Below are 12,963 nucleotides of genomic sequence, written 5' to 3'. Positions count from 1 at the left end.
ACTCTATAACACAGTTGAGAGACAATGTTCCCGAGCTGCCTCATTTCATAACAGTGTGTAGGAAGTTTTTTGATAAAGTGGGCAAAGCTTATACTTGGGCCAGAAGGCAGAATATAGGAAACTACATGAAAACATGAATAATTCAGTGAAAATAACTGTAAACAGATGAGAACTTGTTTAGAACAGATGAAAGAGAATCTCTAAGTCAGTTCTTAGTGTAGAAAAGGTAGCTAAAATCCGGGAAATCCTTAATTCGAGTTAAGATCACAGGAAACACTGTATGAATCCTATATTCTTTACTTAAAGGAAACTAGAGTGCTAAATGTGTCTTATACAAGGCAGAATACCATTGAAATAGAGAAAGAAACACTTTCGGCAGCTTTGGAAAGGCTTACACTTCACTGAAATCTAGTACTACACTCTATAACACAGTTGAGAGACAATGTTCCCTAGCTGCCTTAGTTCATAAGAGAGTGTAGGAAGGTGTTTGATAAAGTGGGCAAATCTTATACTTGGCCAGAAGGCAGAATATAGGAAACTACATGAAAACATGAATAATTCATTGAAAATGACTATAAACAGATGAGAACTTGTTTAGAACAGCTGAAAGAGAATCTCCAAGTCAGTTCTTAGTGTAGAAAAGGTAGCTAAGATAAGGGAAATCCTTAATTCCAGTTAAGATCACATGAAACACTGTATGAATCATATATTCTTTACTTAAAGGAGACTAGAGTGGTAAATGTGTCTTATACAAGGCAGAATACCATTGAAATAGAGAAGCAAACACATTCGGCAGCTTTGGAAAGCCTTACACTTCACTAAAATGTAGTACTACACTCTATAACACAGTTGAGAGACAATGTTCCCGAGCTGCCTCAGTTCATAACAGTGTGTAGGAAGTTGTTTGATAAAGTGGGCAAAGCTTATACTTGGGCCAGAAGGCAGAATATAGGAAACTACATGAAAACATGAATAATTCAGTGAAAATGACTGTAAACAGATGAGAACTTGTTTAGAACAGCTGAAAGAGAATCTCCAAGTCAGTTCTTAGTGTAGAAAAGGTAGCTAAGATAAGGGAAATCCTTAATTCCAGTTAAGATCACATGAAACACTGCATGAATCATATATTGCTTACTTAAAGGCGACTAGAGTGATAAATGTGTATTATATAAGGCAGAATACCATTGAAATAGAGAATGAAACACATTCGGCAGCTTTGGAAAGCCTTACACTTCACTGAAATGTAGTACTACACTCTATAACACAGTTGAGAGACAATGTTCCCTAGCTCCCGCAGTTCATAACAGTGTGTAGGAAGTTGTTTGATAAAGTGGGCAAAGCTTAGACTTGGGCCAGAATGCAGAATATAGGAAACTACATGAAAACATGAATAATTCAGTGAAAATGACTGTAAACAGATGAGAATTTGTTTATAACAGCTTAAAGAGAATCTCCAAGTCATTCTTAGTGTAGAAAAGTTAGCTAAGATGAGGAAAATCCTTAATTCGAGTTAAGATAACATCTAACACTGTATGAATCCTACATTCATTACTTAAAGGAGACTTGAGTGGTAAATGTGTGTTATACAAGGCAGAATACCATTGAAATAGAGAAAAAAACACGTTCGGCAGCTTTGGAAAGCCTTACACTATACTGAAATGTAGTACTACACTCTATAACACAGTTGAGAGACAATGTTCCCGAGCTGCCTCATTTCATAACAGTGTGTAGGAAGTTTTTTGATAAAGTGGGCAAAGCTTATACTTGGGCCAGAAGGCAGAATATAGGAAACTACATGAAAACAAGAATAATTCAGTGAAAATAACTGTAAACAGATGAGAACTTGTTTAGAACAGATGAAAGAGAATCTCTAAGTCAGTTCTTAGTGTAGAAAAGGTAGCTAAAATCCGGGAAATCCTTAATTCGAGTTAAGATCACAGGAAACACTGTATGAATCCTATATTCTTTACTTAAAGGAAACTAGAGTGCTAAATGTGTCTTATACAAGGCAGAATACCATTTAAATAGAGAAAGAAACACTTTCGGCAGCTTTGGAAAGGCTTACACTTCACTGAAATGTAGTACTACACTCTATAACACAGTTGAGAGACAATGTTCCCTAGCTGCCTTAGTTCATAAGAGAGTGTAGGAAGGTGTTTGATAAAGTGGGCAAATCTTATACTTTGCCAGAAGGCAGAATATAGGAAACTACATGAAAACATGAATAATTCATTGAAAATGACTGTAAACAGATGAGAACTTGTTTAGAACAGCTGAAAGAGAATCTCCAAGTCAGTTCTTAGTGTAGAAAAGGTAGCTAAGATAAGGGAAATCCTTAATTCCAGTTAAGATCACATGAAACACTGTATGAATCATATATTCTTTACTTAAAGGAGACTAGAGTGGTAAATGTGTGTTATACAAGGCAGAATACCATTGAAATAGAGAAACAAACACGTTCGGCAGCTTTGGAAAGCCTTACACTTCACTGAAATGTAGTACTACACTCTATAACACAGTTGAGAGACAATGTTCCCGAGCTGCCTCAGTTCATAACAGTGTGTAGGAAGTTGTTTGATAAAGTGGGCAAAGCTTATACTTGGGCTAGAAGGCAGAATATAGGAAACTACATGAAAACATGAATAATTCAGTGAAAATGACTGTAAACAGATGAGAACTTGTTTAGAACAGCTGAAAGAGAATCTCCAAGTCAGTTCTTAGTGTAGAAAAGGTGGCTAAGATAAGGAAAATCCTTAATTCGAGTTAAGATAACATCAAACACTGTATGAATCCTATATTCATTACTTAAAGGAGGCTAAAGTGGTAAATGTGTGTTATACAAGGCAGAATACCATTGAAATAAAGAAACAAGTTCGGCAGCTTAGGAAAGCCTTACACTTCACTGAAATGTAGTACTACACTCTATAACACACTTGAGAGACAATGTTCCCTAGCTGCCTCAGTTCATAACAGAGTGTAGGAAGGTGTTTGATAAAGTGGGCAAATCTTATACTTTGCCAGAAGGCAGAATATAGGAAACTACATGAAAACATGAATAATTCATTGAAAATGACTGTAAACAGATGAGAACTTGTTTAGAACAGCTGAAAGAGAATCTCCAAGTCAGTTCTTAGTGTAGAAAAGGTAGCTAAGATAAGGGAAATCCTTAATTCCAGTTAAGATCACATGAAACACTGTATGAATCATATATTCTTTACTTAAAGGAGACTAGAGTGGTAAATGTGTCTTATACAAGGCAGAATACCATTGAAATAGAGAAACAAACACATTCGGCAGCTTTGGAAAGCCTTACACTTCACTAAAATGTAGTACTACACTCTATAACACAGTTGAGAGACAATGTTCCCGAGCTGCCTCAGTTCATAACAGTGTGTAGGAAGTTGTTTGATAAAGTGGGCAAAGCTTATACTTGGGCCAGAATGCAGAATATAGGAAACTACATGAAAACATGAATAATTCAGTGAAAATGACTGTAAACAGATGAGAAAAGGTTTATAGCAGCTTAAAGAGAATCTCCAAGTCAGTTCTTAGTGTAGAAAAGGTAGCTAAGATAAGGAAAATCCTTAATTCGAGTTAAGATAACATCAAACACTGTATGAATCCTATATTCATTACTTAAAGGAGACTAGAGTGGTAAATGTGTGTTATACAAGGCAGAATACCATTGAAATAGAGAAAGAAACACGTTCGGCAGCTTTGGAAAGCCTTACACTACACTGAAATGTAGTACTACACTCTATAACACAGTTGAGAGACAATGTTCCCTAGCTGCCTCAGTTCATAACAGAGTGTAGGAAGGTGTTTGATAAAGTGGGCAAATCTTATACTTTGCCAGAAGGCAGAATATAGGAAACTACATGAAAACATGAATAATTCATTGAAAATGACTGTAAACAGATGAGAACTTGTTTAGAACAGCTGAAAGAGAATCTCCAAGTCAGTTCTTAGTGTAGAAAAGGTAGCTAAGATAAGGAAAATCCTTAATTCGAGTTAAGATAACATCAAACACTGTATGAATCCTATATTCATTACTTAAAGGAGGCTAAAGTGGTAAATGTGTGTTATACAAGGCAGAATACCATTGAAATAAAGAAACAAGTTCGGCAGCTTTGGAAAGCCTTACACTTCACTGAAATGTAGTACTACACTCTATAACACACTTGAGAGACAATGTTCCCTAGCTCCCTCAGTTCATAACAGTGTGTAGGAAGTTGTTTGATAAAGTGGACAAAGCTTATACTTGGGCCAGAAGGCAGAATATAGGAAACTACATGAAAACATGAATAATTCATTGAAAATGACTGTAAACAGATGAGAACTTGTTTAGAACAGCTGAAAGAGAATCTCCAAGTCAGTTCTTAGTGTAGAAAAGGTAGCTAAGATAAGGAAAATCCTTAATTCGAGTTAAGATAACATCAAACACTGTATGAATCCTATATTCATTACTTAAAGGAGACTAGAGTGGTAAATGTGTGTTATACAAGGCAGAATACCATTGAAATAGAGAAAGAAACAAGTTCGGCAGCTTTGGAAAGCCTTACACTTCACTGAAATGTAGTACTACACTCTATAACACAGTTGAGAGACAATGTTCCCTAGCTCCCTCAGTTCATAACCGTGTGTAGGAAGTTGTTTGATAAAGTGACCAAAGCTTATACTTGGGCCAGAAGGCAGAATATAGGAAACTACATGAAAACATGAATAATTCATTGAAAATGACTGTAAACAGATGAGAACTTGTTTAGAACAGCTGAAAGAGAATCTCCAAGTCAGTTCTTAGTGTAGAAAAGGTAGCTAAGATAAGGAAAATCCTTAATTCGAGTTAAGATAACATCAAACACTGTATGAATCATATATTCATTACTTAAAGGAGACTAGAGTGGTAAATGTGTGTTATACAAGGCAGAATACCATTGAAATAGAGAAAGAAACACTTTCGGCAGCGTTGGAAAGGCTTACACTTCACTGAAATGTAGTACTACACTCTATAACATAGTTGAGAGACAATGTTCCCTAGCTCCCTCAGTTCATAACAGAGTGTAGGAAGGTGTTTGATAAAGTGGGAAAATCTTATACTTGGCCAGAAGGCAGAATATAGGAAACTACATGAAAACATGAATAATTCATTGAAAATGACTGTAAACATATGAGAACTTGTTTAGAACAGCTGAAAGAGAATCTCCAAGTCAGTTCTTAGTGTAGAAAAGGTAGCTAAGATAAGGGAAATCCTTAATTCCAGTTAAGATCACATGAAACACTGTATGAATCCTATATTCTTTACTTAAAGGAGACTGGAGTGGTAAATGTGTCTTATACCAGGCAGAATACCATTGAAATAGAGAAACAAACACGTTCGGCAGCTTTGGAAAGCCTTACACTTCACTGAAATGTAGTACTACACTCTATAACACAGTTGAGAGACAATGTTCCCGAGCTGCCTCAGTTCATAACAGTGTGTAGGAAGTTGTTTGATAAAGTGGGCAAAGCTTATACTTGGGCCAGAAGGCAGAATATAGGAAACTACATGAAAACATGAATAATTCAGTGAAAATGACTGTAAACAGATGAGAACTTGTTTAGAACAGCTGAAAGAGAATCTCCAAGTCAGTTCTTAGTGTAGAAAAGGTAGCTAAGATAAGGGAAATCCTTAATTCCAGTTAAGATCACATGAAACACTGTATGAATCATATATTCTTTACTTAAAGGAGACTAGAGTGGTAAATGTGTCTTATACAAGGCAGAATACCATTGAAATAGAGAAACAAACACATTCGGCAGCTTTGGAAAGCCTTACACTTCACTGAAATGTAGTACTACACTCTATAACACAGTTGAGAGACAATGTTCCCGAGCTGCCTCAGTTCATAACAGTGTGTAGGAAGTTGTTTGATAAAGTGGGCAAAGCTTAGACTTGGGGAGAAGGCAGAATATAGGAAACTACATGAAAACATGAATAATTCAGTGAAAATGAATGTAAACAGATGAGAACTTGTTTAGAACTGCTGAAAGAGAATCTCCAAGTGAGTTCTTAGTGTAGAAAAGGTAGCTAAGATAAGGGAAATCCTTAATACCAGTTAAGATCCCATGAAACACTGTATGAATCCTATATTCTTTACTTAAATGAGACTAGAGTGGTAAATGCTTGTTATACAAGGCAGAAGACCATTGAAATAGAGAAAGAAACACTTTCGGCAGCTTTGGAAAGGCTTACACTTCACTGAAATATAGTACTGCACTCTATAACACAGTTGAGAGACAATGTTCCCTAGCTGCCTCAGTTCATAACAGAGTGTAGGAAGGTGTTTGATAAAGTGGGCAAAGCTTATACTTGGGCCAGAAGGCAGAATATAGGAAACTACATGAAAACATGAATAATTCAGTGAAAATGACTGTAAACAGATGAGAACTTCTTTAGAACAGCTGAAAGAGAATCTCCAAGTCAGTTCTTAGTGTAGAAAAGGTAGCTAAGATAAGGAAAATCCTCAATTCGAGTTAAGATAACATCAAACACTATATGAATCCTATATTCATTACTTAAAGGAGACTAGAGTGGTAAATGTGTGTTATACAAGGCAGAATACCATTGAAATAGAGAAAGAAACACGTTCGGCAGCTTTGGAAAGCCTTACACTACACTGAAATGTAGTACTACACTCTATAACACAGTTCAGAGACAATGTTCCCTAGCTCCCTCAGTTCATAACAGTGTGTAGGAAGTTGTTTGATAAGGTGGGCAAAGCTTATACTTGGGCCAGAAGGCAGAATATAGGAAACTACATGAAAACATGAATAATTCATTGAAAATGACTGTAAACAGATGAGAACTTGTTTAGAACAGCTGAAAGAGAATCTCCAAGTCAGTTCTTAGTGTAGAAAAGGTAGCTAAGATAAGGGAAATCCTTAATTCCAGTTAAGATCACATGAAACACTCTGTGAATCCTATATTCTTTACTTAAAGGAGACTAGAGTGGTAAATGTGTGTTATACAAGGCAGAATACCATTGAAATAGAGAAACAAACACGTTCGGCAGCTTTGGAAAGCCTTACACTTCACTGAAATGTAGTACTACACTCTATAACACAGTTGAGAGACAATGTTCCCGAGCTGCCTCAGTTCATAAGAGTGTGTAGGAAGTTGTTTGATAAAGTGGGCAAAGCTTATACTTGGGCCAGAAGGCAGAATATAGGAAACTACATGAAAACATGAATAATTCAGTGAAAATGACTGTAAACAGATGAGAACTTGTTTATAGCAGCTTAAAGAGAATCTCCAAGTCAGTTCTTAGTGTAGAAAAGGTAGCTAAGATAAGGAAAATCCTTAATTCGAGTTAAGATAACATCAAACACTGTATGAATCCTATATTCATTACTTAAAGTAGACTAGAGTGGTAAATGTGTGTTATACGAGGAAGAATACCATTGAAATAGAGAAACAAACACGTTCGGCAGCTTTGGAAAGCCTTACACTACACTGAAATGTAGTACTACACTCTATAACACAGTTGAGAGACAATGTTCCCGAGCTTCCTCAGTTCATAACAGTGTGTAGGAAGTTGTTTGATAAAGTGGGCAAAGATTATACTTGGGCCAGAAGGCAGAATATAGGAAACTACATGAAAACATGAATAATTCAGTGAAAATGACTGTAAACAGATGAGAACTTGTTTAGAACAGATGAAAGAGATTCTCCAAGTCAGTTCTTAGTGTAGAAAAGGTAGCTAAATCCGGGAAATCCTTAATTCGAGTTTAGATCACATGAAACACTGTATGAATCCTATATTGCTTACTTAAAGGGGACTAGAGTGATAAATGTGTATTATATAAGGCAGAATACCATTGAAATAGAGAATGAAACACATTCCGCAGCTTTGGAAAGCCTTACACTTCACTGAAATGTAGTACTACACTCTATAACACAGTTGAGAGACAATGTTCCCTAGCTCCCTCAGTTCATAACAGTGTGTAGGAAGTTGTTTGATAAAGTGGCCAAAGCTTATACTTGGGGCAGAAGGCAGAATATAGGAAACTACATGAAAACATGAATAATTCAGTGAAAATGACTGTAAACAGATGAGAACTTGTTTTGAACAGCTGAAAGAGAATCTCCAAGTCAGTTCTTAGTGTAGAAAAGGTAGCTAAGATAAGGAAAATCCTTAATTCGAGTTAAGATAACATCAAACACTGTATGAATCCTATATTCATTACTTAAAGGAGGCTAGAGTGGTAAATGTGTGTTATACAAGGCAGAATACCATTGAAATAAAGAAACAAGTTCGGCAGCTTTGGAAAGCCTTACACTTCACTGAAATGTAGTACTACACTCTATAACACACTTGAGAGACAATGTTCCCTAGCTCCCTCAGTTCATAACAGTGTGTAGGAAGTTGTTTGATAAAGTGGCCAAAGCTTATACTTGGGCCAGAAGGCAGAATATAGGAAACTACATGAAAACATAAATAATTCATTGAAAATGACTGTAAACAGATGAGAACTTGTTTAGAACAGCTGAAAGAGAATCTCCAAGTCAGTTCTTAGTGTAGAAAAGGTAGCTAAGATAAGGGAAATCCTTAATTCCAGTTAAGATCACATGAAACACTGTATGAATCACATATTCTTTACTTAAAGGAGACTAGAGTGGTAAATGTGTCTTATACAAGGCAGAATACCATTGAAATAGAGAAACAAACACATTCGGCAGCTTTGGAAAGCCTTACACTTCACTGAAATGTAGTACTACACTCTATAACACAGTTGAGAGACAATGTTCCCGAGCTGCCTCAGTTCATAACAGTGTGTAGAAAGTTGTTTGATAAAGTGGGCAAAGCTTAGACTTGGGGAGAAGGCAGAATATACTAAACTACATGAAAACATGAATAATTCAGTGAAAATGAATGTAAACAGATGAGAACTTGTTTAGAACTGCTGAAAGAGAATCTCCAAGTGAGTTCTTAGTGTAGAAAAGGTAGCTAAGATAATGGAAATCCTTAATACCAGTTAAGATCCCATGAAACACTGTATGAATCCTATATTCTTTACTTAAATGAGACTAGAGTGGTAAATGCTTGTTATACAAGGCAGAATACCATTGAAATAGAGAAAGAAACACTTTCGGCAGCTTTGGAAAGGCTTACACTTCACTGAAATATAGTACTGCACTCTATAACACAGTTGAGAGACAATGTTCCCTAGCTGCCTCAGTTCATAACAGAGTGTAGGAAGGTGTTTGATAAAGTGGGCAAAGCTTATACTTGGGCCAGAAGGCAGAATATAGGAAACTACATGAAAACATGAATAATTCAGTGAAAATGACTGTAAACAGATGAGAACTTGTTTAGAACAGCTGAAAGAGAATCTCCAAGTCAGTTCTTAGTGTAGAAAAGGTAGCTAAGATAAGGAAAATCCTTAATTCGAGTTAAGATAACATCAAACACTCTATGAATCCTATATTCAGTACTTAAAGGAGACTAGAGTGGTAAATGTGTGTTATACAAGGCAGAATACCATTGAAATAGAGAAAGAAACAAGTTCGGCAGCTTTGGAAAGCCTTACACTTCACTGAAATGTAGTACTACACACTATAACACAGTTGAGAGACAATGTTCCCTAGCTCCCTCAGTTCATAACAGTGTGTAGGAAGTTGTTTGATAAAGTGGCCAAAGCTTATACTTGGGCCAGAAGGCAGAATATAGGAAACTACATGAAAACATGAATAATTCATTGAAAATGACTGTAAACAGATGAGAACTTCTTTAGAACAGCTGAAAGAGAATCTCCAAGTCAGTTCTTAGTGTAGAAAAGGTAGCTAAGATAAGGAAAATCCTTAATTCGAGTTAAGATAACATCAAACACTATATGAATCCTATATTCATTACTTAAAGGAGACTAGAGTGGTAAATGTGTGTTATACAAGGCAGAATACCATTGAAATAGAGAAAGAAACACGTTCGGCAGCTTTGGAAAGCCTTACACTACACTGAAATGTAGTACTACACTCTATAACACAGTTCAGAGACAATGTTCCCTAGCTCCCTCAGTTCATAACAGTGTGTAGGAAGTTGTTTGATAAGGTGGGCAAAGCTTATACTTGGGCCAGAAGGCAGAATATAGGAAACTACATGAAAACATGAATAATTCATTGAAAATGACTGTAAACAGATGAGAACTTGATTAGAACAGCTGAAAGAGAATCTCCAAGTCAGTTCTTAGTGTAGAAAAGTAGCTAAGATAAGGGAAATCCTTAATTCCAGTTAAGATCACATGAAACACTCTGTGAATCCTATATTCTTTACTTAAAGGAGACTAGAGTGGTAAATGTGTGTTATACAAGGCAGAATACCATTGAAATAGAGAAACAAACACGTTCGGCAGCTTTGGAAAGCCTTACACTTCACTGAAATGTAGTACTACACTCTATAACACAGTTGAGAGACAATGTTCCCGAGCTGCCTCAGTTCATAAGAGTGTGTAGGAAGTTGTTTGATAAAGTGGGCAAAGCTTATACTTGGGCCAGAAGGCAGAATATAGGAAACTACATGAAAACATGAATAATTCAGTGAAAATGACTGTAAACAGATGAGAACTTGTTTATAGCAGCTTAAAGAGAATCTCCAAGTCAGTTCTTAGTGTAGAAAAGGTAGCTAAGATAAGGAAAATCCTTAATTCGAGTTAAGATAACATCAAACACTGTATGAATCCTATATTCATTACTTAAAGTAGACTAGAGTGGTAAATGTGTGTTATACGAGGAAGAATACCATTGAAATAGAGAAAGAAACACGTTCGGCAGCTTTGGAAAGCCTTACACTACACTGAAATGTAGTACTACACTCTATAACACAGTTGAGAGACAATGTTCCCGAGATTCCTCAGTTCATAACAGTGTGTAGGAAGTTGTTTGATAAAGTGGGCAAAGCTTATACTTGGGCCAGAAGGCAGAATATAGGAAACTACATGAAAACATGAATAATTCAGTGAAAATGACTGCAAACAGATGAGAACTTGTTTAGAACAGATGAAAGAGATTCTCCAAGTCAGTTCTTAGTGTAGAAAAGGTAGCTAAATCCGGGAAATCCTTAATTTGAGTTTAGATCACATGAAACACTGTATGAATCCTATATTGCTTACTTAAAGGAGACTAGAGTGATAAATGTGTATTATATAAGGCAGAATACCATTGAAATAGAGAATGAAACACATTCCGCAGCTTTGGAAAGCCTTACACTTCACTGAAATGTAGTACTACACTCTATAACACAGTTGAGAGACAATGTTCCCTAGCTCCCTCAGTTCATAACAGTGTGTAGGAAGTTGTTTGATAAAGTGGCCAAAGCTTATACTTGGGCCAGAAGGCAGAATATAGGAAACTACATGAAAACATGAATAATTCAGTGAAAATGACTGTAAACAGATGAGAACTTGTTTAGAACAGCTAAAAGAGAATCTCCAAGTCAGTTCTTAGTGTAGAAAAGGTAGCTAAGATAAGGAAAATCCTTAATTCGAGTTAAGATAACATCAAACACTGTATGAATCCTATATTCATTACTTAAAGGAGGCTAGAGTGGTAAATGTGTGTTATACAAGGCAGAATACCATTGAAATAAAGAAACAAGTTCGGCAGCTTTGGAAAGCCTTACACTTCACTGAAATGTAGTACTACACTCTATAACACACTTGAGAGACAATGTTCCCTAGCTCCCTCAGTTCATAACAGTGTGTAGGAAGTTGTTTGATAAAGTGGCCAAAGCTTATACTTGGGCCAGAAGGCAGAATATAGGAAACTACATGAAAACATGAATAATTCATTGAAAATGACTGTAAACAGATGAGAACTTGTTTAGAACAGCTGAAAGAGAATCTCCAAGTCAGTTCTTAGTGTAGAAAAGGTAGCTAAGATAAGGAAAATCCTTAATTCGAGTTAAGATAACATCAAACACTACATGAATCCTATATTCATTACTTAAAGGAGACTAGAGTGGTAAATGTGTGTTATACAAGGCAGAATACCATTGAAATAGAGAAAGAAACACGTTCGGCAGCTTTGGAAAGCCTTACACTTCACTGAAATGTAGTACTACACTCTATAACACAGTTGACAGACAATGTTCCCTAGCTCCCTCAGTTCATAACAGTGTGTAGGAAGTTGTTTGATAAAGTGGGCAAAGCTTAGACTTGGTCCAGAAGGCAGAATATAGGAAACTACATGAAAACATGAATAATTCAGTGAAAATGACTGTAAACAGATGAGAACTTGTTTAGAACAGCTGATAGAGAATCTCCAAGTCAGTTCTTAATGTAGAAAAGGTAGCTAAGATCCGGGAAATCCTTAATTCGAGTTAAGATCACATGAAACACTGTATGAATCCTATATTGCTTACTTAAAGGAGACTAGAGTGATAAATGTGTATTATAAAAGGCAGAATACCATTGAAATAGAGAAAGAAACACATTCGGCGGCTTTGGAAAGCCTTACACTTCACTGAAATGTAGTACTACACTCTATAACACAGTTGAGAGTCAATGTTCCCTAGCTCCCTCAGTTCATAACAGTGTGTAGGAAGTTGTTTGATAAAGTGGGCAAAGCTTAGACTTGGGCCAGAAGGCAGAATATAGGAAACTACATGAAAACATGAATAATTCAGTGAAAATGACTGTAAACAGATGAGAACTTGTTTAGAACAGCTGAAAGAGAAACTCCAAGTCAGTTCTTAGTGTAGAAAAGGTAGCTACGATAAGGGAAATCCTTAATACCAGTTAAGATCACATGAAACACTGTATGAATCCTATATTCTTTACTTAAAGGAAACTAGAGTGGTAAATGTGTGTTATACAAGGCAGAATACCATTGAAATAGAGAAAGAAACACGTTCGGCAGCTTTGGAAAGCCTTACACTTCACTGAAATGTAGTACTACACTCTATAACACAGTTGAGAGACAATGTTCCC

Source organism: Pipistrellus hanaki (assembly GCF_964339955.1).
Source record: "Pipistrellus hanaki genome assembly, chromosome: 12".
Classification (NCBI taxonomy): Eukaryota; Metazoa; Chordata; class Mammalia; order Chiroptera; family Vespertilionidae; genus Pipistrellus; species Pipistrellus hanaki.
This window is presented reverse-complemented; position numbering follows the sequence as displayed.